Raw genomic sequence first — 5,846 nt, 5'->3', positions numbered from 1 at the left:
AAATAATTTGTAAAATTGATGAGCAAATAGTATTTTCTATATACAATTAGTGTTGGATATAATTTGGGTTTCAATTATTATATTCTCCCCAATTTTATTTGAAATTACCAAATTACCCCTAACCCTAATTTTACTCAAAAACCCTAACCCAACTACCTAGCAGTTGCGCAGTCCTATCCTAGCCACAACACACGATTTTCTTTCTCTCTTTCCATGAAAGGAAAGAAACAAAAGCAGAAAATGAAATTGAGGGAAAAGCAAAAAGGGTTTGCCGACGTGGAGGGTGAAGGGATCTCACCGCGTTGCCATCGTCCTTACCGCGAGCTGCACTTCACAGCCACCTTGTCGCGCCCTTCCTATGTGACCTTCACATCCATCGCCGCCATTTTTGCATGCATCACCGCTTCGTAGAGCCGCACCTTGCTGCCGATCTGTCACTATGCTGCAGCGTTGCCATTGATGAAGCTTCTGCCACCGCCATAAACTGCGAACAGTGGAGAGAGAGAGGTCGAAACAGAGAGCTACGCAAGGAAGAGGGTGGTCGTGGGTCGCCGTTGTCAGGGTTTCCATCATGTCCTGCCGCTAGCTGACGCCGATCGATGGAGGAAGAAGACGTGCAAGTCAGGGACGCACTAAGGAAAGGTCGCTGCAGTCGCTGACAACGGGAGGAAGAGAAGCGCCGTCGTGCTCTACCGCTACCAGTGCCGATACCAGTGACGCTGTTGCCCACGCCGCCAGAGGAAGCCGCTGCCGCCGCTCTGTCTGGTTCCGTGTTGACTCGCGCCGCTGTGCATGGCCGCCGGGAAACGCCATTACTATTGCCAGAAAACACTGCTAGTAATAAGGTCTTGTTAATGGATTCTGTTTCTTTTGAATTCTGAGAATACCATAGTCACGGCTTGTTGCTGCAGCGGTCATCTAAGTCGCGTGGAAGGAGGAAGAGTCGCTGGGTGTCGCCGCACCTTGCCTCCGCCGCCTCTGCCACCGGAAACAGCCGCTGAGTCCTCGGTATCGGTAAGCATTTCTGATTCGAAAGCCTTTTTGTCACTGCTCTGTGAACTTATGCTGAGGTGTTGCAGTGTCTTCTATCACAGGGTCGTGTATCCATGCTTGCATTTCGTGCTCGGAGTTTGCAGCTTCCTTGTTTTGTCATTTCAGTAAGTAAGTATGTTTTGGAAGTCCCCGCGTTAGTGTTTTGCACGTGTATTAGAGTCTTTGCAATATAAATGTTCTTAGGATTTAGTAACCAGGGTTGTATGTTGTGATTTAGAGCTACTTATGCTGTTGCGTAAGTGGCGGGGCTGTGCTTTGAAGCTACTGTTGATTTTGGGTCGAGACGAAAGAAATTCTAAGACGTTTGGGTTATGGTTTTGGCTTTTTGAGGTAGGGGCGCTTTCCAAAAACTATATTTTATGTATTGGAATTATTACATATGGATACTGATGTGAGACAATGTGGTGATTGTATCGGCCTAATGTATTGTTTGATTGTCTCGAATGATTATGAATGTTTGTTGGATTATTGTGCGACTTTGAGATTGAGTTTAATCCATTGAGAATTGATTTGAGTTGAGTTAATTTTCTTGATAATGTGAAAAATAGAATACACTTTTGGATTCAGCCTGGTTTACTTTAATTGACTTGGTTTTGATAAATGATTTGTTACTGAATCGTTTCTTTGAAGCTTTGGAAATGAGTTTAATCGATTGATAATGATTTGATTTTGAAACAGTTTCCTTGAGATATGCAAATGAGGTGACTGTTGGATTTAGCTTGATTTTGAATTGATTTTGAATTGATTTTGGACTGTTGAAAGGGATTGAGGAACGGTTTAGTTGGGATCCGAACCGAGTGGCAAAAGTCCAAGTTTTAAGGGAGGTGCTGTTGAAATTTCTATAAAAATCCTAGACTTGTTTGAAAATTTATTTAAAAAGGGTTGGATTTGAGAAATTGTATTATTTTTTTTATTAAGAGAATATTTATATTTTCGAGCTTAATTTATTTAAGTGAATTTTATGCCTTAAGTTCGACTTATTTAAAAATGAACTATTTTATCATTTGAATCACTGAAGGAAAGAATGATGCTCTAATATTGATTTTAATATAAAAAAGGGGCTTTTAGTAATTTTAAAGGGAACTAGACTTTTGATTGAATAATTAAGTTTGAGGCCTTATGGAAGAGGTCAGAAAAATGGGTTTCAAGAAGAAATCTGAAAGTGGTTTGATTCAAATGAAGTGGTTCCGTTTCAAGTGAATTAATTTTAGACCGGGTTGGAACTTGTGATTTTGTATGATTCGATTTCATAATAAATTCAGTCTTATTTACTTGAACCGAGAATCTAAGAATTTAAGAGTTTCAATGAATTTTAAGGAATTGATATAGGTTGTCCTTCCCTAAAGACTTGAGACTCTGCCGAGGTACTTTTGATATAAAATTCTGTTGTTGGATGGGTGATTTTGAATATTTCAAAATAAATCTTTAATCTTCATGGTTTTGGAAGTTTTAGAAAGAGGATGCCGAGAGTGGCTTTGTTTTAAAAAGGAAACTTACCTTGAGAAAAAGGGGCTTATGAGCCTGAGATGATTTGAGAAATGGAAACTTTAGAGCCAAGGCTGAAAAGAGTTGAAATTTGATTTCAAAGTGAAATGAATTGAGAAAAAGTGATTTATGGCTTAAATGTCGATTTTATGAATTCAATGATGTTGAATGGTGGAAGTGCTATTTTGTTATGAGCCGGAATGGCTGTGTATGATAATGAATCATGGCTGATTGCGAAATGTGTTATGAGCTAGATGGCTGACTATGAATTATGAATTTAAGCTGGATGGCTGAGATGAATGTTGATTCATGGCTAAGAATGAATGCATATATGCTGAAATATTGATAATTGTGATTTGCACTTCTACTATCGGAGACACGAGTTTCCCTGGAAGAAAGCAGTGGCTAGACACCACGTGTTCTAGGTGGAGACTCGAGACTCTGCTGACCCTATGTCGTAAGTGTGGCCGGGCATTGTCAAAGTCCCGGATGAGCTCTTCCCCATGAATATACACCAGTGATGGTGTTGGATATGGATTATGATTATGATCATGATGATGATCGAGAGTAACTCGAGTTGGGGATGCACGACAGAGGGACAGTCCAATGGTTAGCTACCAGGACTTGTCGGGTTGGCTATATAACCGACAGATGATATCATCAGCCACTAGGATAGGCATGCATCATATGCATCTATCTGACACTGTTTGGGTGTGCATATTATACTTGGTTTGCCTTTGTGATTACTTGTGATAACTGCTAATTGTTCTACTTGCTGTAACTGTTTGTTTGTGCTTGAACCCTCCTACTTGTGTTTGCAATTGAAACTCTGTGGGTTTATGGTGGATCCATACTGTTGGATTGTTTGGGCCTAGGGCCGTGGTTAAAATGAGATGGACCGATGGTTGGTTTCGGTTTTGTATTTCTGGTTTGGAAAAGTATGAAAGGCTAATTTGGTTCAGCATAGATAAACCTTTTTGAAAGGCTTTTGAGTTTTTGAGAATTGAACATTTTCTCTTTCAGAAAAGATTTCAGACTTTACTTTTATTGTAAACCGTTGTTTTTGAAAAAGAGGTATAAGCCAGTTATTACTCACTGGTACGGTTTACCTTCACGTATCCTATTACAGTGATTCCCAAAAATCCTTTACTGAGAACCCTTTCGAGGATGATGTTCTCACCCCCTACAATTTTTCTCCTTTCAGGATATGGACGCAGAAGTCACGAAGGGTTTATTTAATTGTTGTTGAGATGTTCTGTATTACTTTAGTTATTGTTTATTGTTCCCTCACCTTTATCTTTATATATTCTGTAGGAGGGATAGGATATTGTATTAGATAATGCTTGTAATATTATTTAGGTATATATATGTATATGTGTATGTACTCTTTGTGAGTTGTTGTAAGTGTATTGTATGTATGGATGTACTTTACATAACAAAGCTATTTTTGGAGCGGTATTGCAATTTAAAGTTTTAAACATGCTCATATTTTAGTATTAAATAGTATAAGAGTCATTGTAATTTCTGAGCTATCAGAGTCGCGCAGCCGGAAGCGTGAGTTTTGATGGTTAGGGTGTTACAATGATGATGGTGGTGAAAGTTCATATGAGCCTACCCTTTTATTTTTGATCAACCGGGTGTTCCTGGGAGAGCTAACAAAGACAGGTGGTTGACTAGTATGGAAATGAAAGCCGCTCACTTACATATCTTGTTGAATTGTCTTGAAGTCGATAAATTTAGAAGTCAATACGAGAAAATCCATGGGAGCGATAATTCTTTAACCAACTTTCCATCATGGTTCCATGAGCATGTAAGTTATTACATTTTGTGGACTATATTTTTATATGTCAAAATAAATCTTGTTTTTCTAAATACTATATTTTTATACTAGGTAAAAAATCCCAGTAATGCCATAACTTGTCCTCATCTATTGAGTTTAGCATTCGGTCCAAAAACTAGGGCAACGAGTGTTGGTATGTTCAAGGTTAACGGGTATAGATTTCATACTCCTGAGCATGCATGTGGAAAGATGACAGATAATACAAACATATATGTTAAAAGTGATGGAGGGAATGATGCATCTGACTGGTTCGGTACTCTTAAAGAGATTTTGATTGTTGAATATCCAAGTCTTGTTAGTTTGAGAGTCATTTTGTTTTACTGTGAGTGGTATGATCCTACAGGCCTCCGAGAACATGTAGACACAAAGACTACAAAATAATTGAAGTATTACCCACTAGGAGATATGGGAGATATGATCCATTCATCCTTTAACAAAAAGTTAGACAAGTGTATTACATGCCATATCCACAAGGCTTAAGTTTAATTGGAAGGTTGTGATTACATGTAAACCATGAAAAATAATGGAGGAGGAACAAAATGAGTCTGAAACCGAGGAGTATTAGAATGATGAGCCTCCACATGCTAGGATCATTTCAGAAACCGAGTTTCCACCATCATTAGCATCTACGTTAGGAGATGTTGATATGATACAACTTTAAGTAGCTGACCTCCAGGTTCCTAATGTAAATAATGAGGAGGACGATGACATTAAGATCTATGATGACGATGATGCTTACATTGATGATAATGAAGGTTCAGAATTCTCCGATTGAGATTTATTCAAATTAGAAAACTCTTAAATTTATTCAAATTAATACATTTCTATCGCTTAGACAAGTACAGGGCTGTTATTAAATGTGTCATGAGAGCATGGGAATTCTAAACCTGATTTTCTTATTTTTATTTTTTGTTAAATTACCTTTGAATTTAACAACTAGATTGTGATACAGTACCTCTGCAATTTACTCTAATTCTATTCTAAATCTGATTTTCTCATTTCTAATTGGTTTTGCACTTTTGTTTAGTTTATTGCATGTAGTCATCATCCTACAGTGATGTATATATATAGTCGTTTTTTCTTTCGGATTATTGTAATATTTCAAAAGCTTGACTTTGTTGAAATAGTATGTTTTTACTCTAATTCTAAAGTTAAAAACTGTATTTTTTGTTAAATTACCTTTCATGAATAAGTTACTCCAATTCTATTGTGATCCGTTGTTCCCAACAATGGTGTAGCACCAAGTTGCTAGGTTTTATTTTGATTTTGCACCAATTTGCATTGTCATATGAAAGACTATATCATATTTAATTATGAAACTATTGATGATTCATTCAAAAAGCGATGGATCATTTGGAAACACAGCATAGGGCATATCTAATTAGCCATAGAGTGAAAGCTGACAAGTCTTTTAATGATATTACTATATCTTCTAGTCCTATACAACTATACTACTAGTTTGGAAGAG

General features: G+C 37.5%; 1 long non-coding RNA gene across 1 annotated transcript; it reads left to right on the top strand.

Annotated features, from left to right (window-relative positions):
- The first annotated feature begins 752 nt into the window (after positions 1 to 752).
- LOC127745672 (uncharacterized) lies at positions 753 to 3,998 on the top strand. The gene is made up of 4 exons (XR_008006991.1): positions 753 to 1,014; positions 1,095 to 1,161; positions 1,271 to 1,383; positions 3,743 to 3,998. It is a non-coding gene; the product is annotated as an uncharacterized LOC127745672 (long non-coding RNA).
- Positions 3,999 to 5,846: the final 1,848 nt, after the last annotated feature.

The sequence above is a fragment of the Arachis duranensis genome, chromosome 3 (assembly GCF_000817695.3).
Source record: "Arachis duranensis cultivar V14167 chromosome 3, aradu.V14167.gnm2.J7QH, whole genome shotgun sequence".
Classification (NCBI taxonomy): Eukaryota; Viridiplantae; Streptophyta; class Magnoliopsida; order Fabales; family Fabaceae; genus Arachis; species Arachis duranensis.
This window is presented reverse-complemented; position numbering and strand designations above follow the sequence as displayed.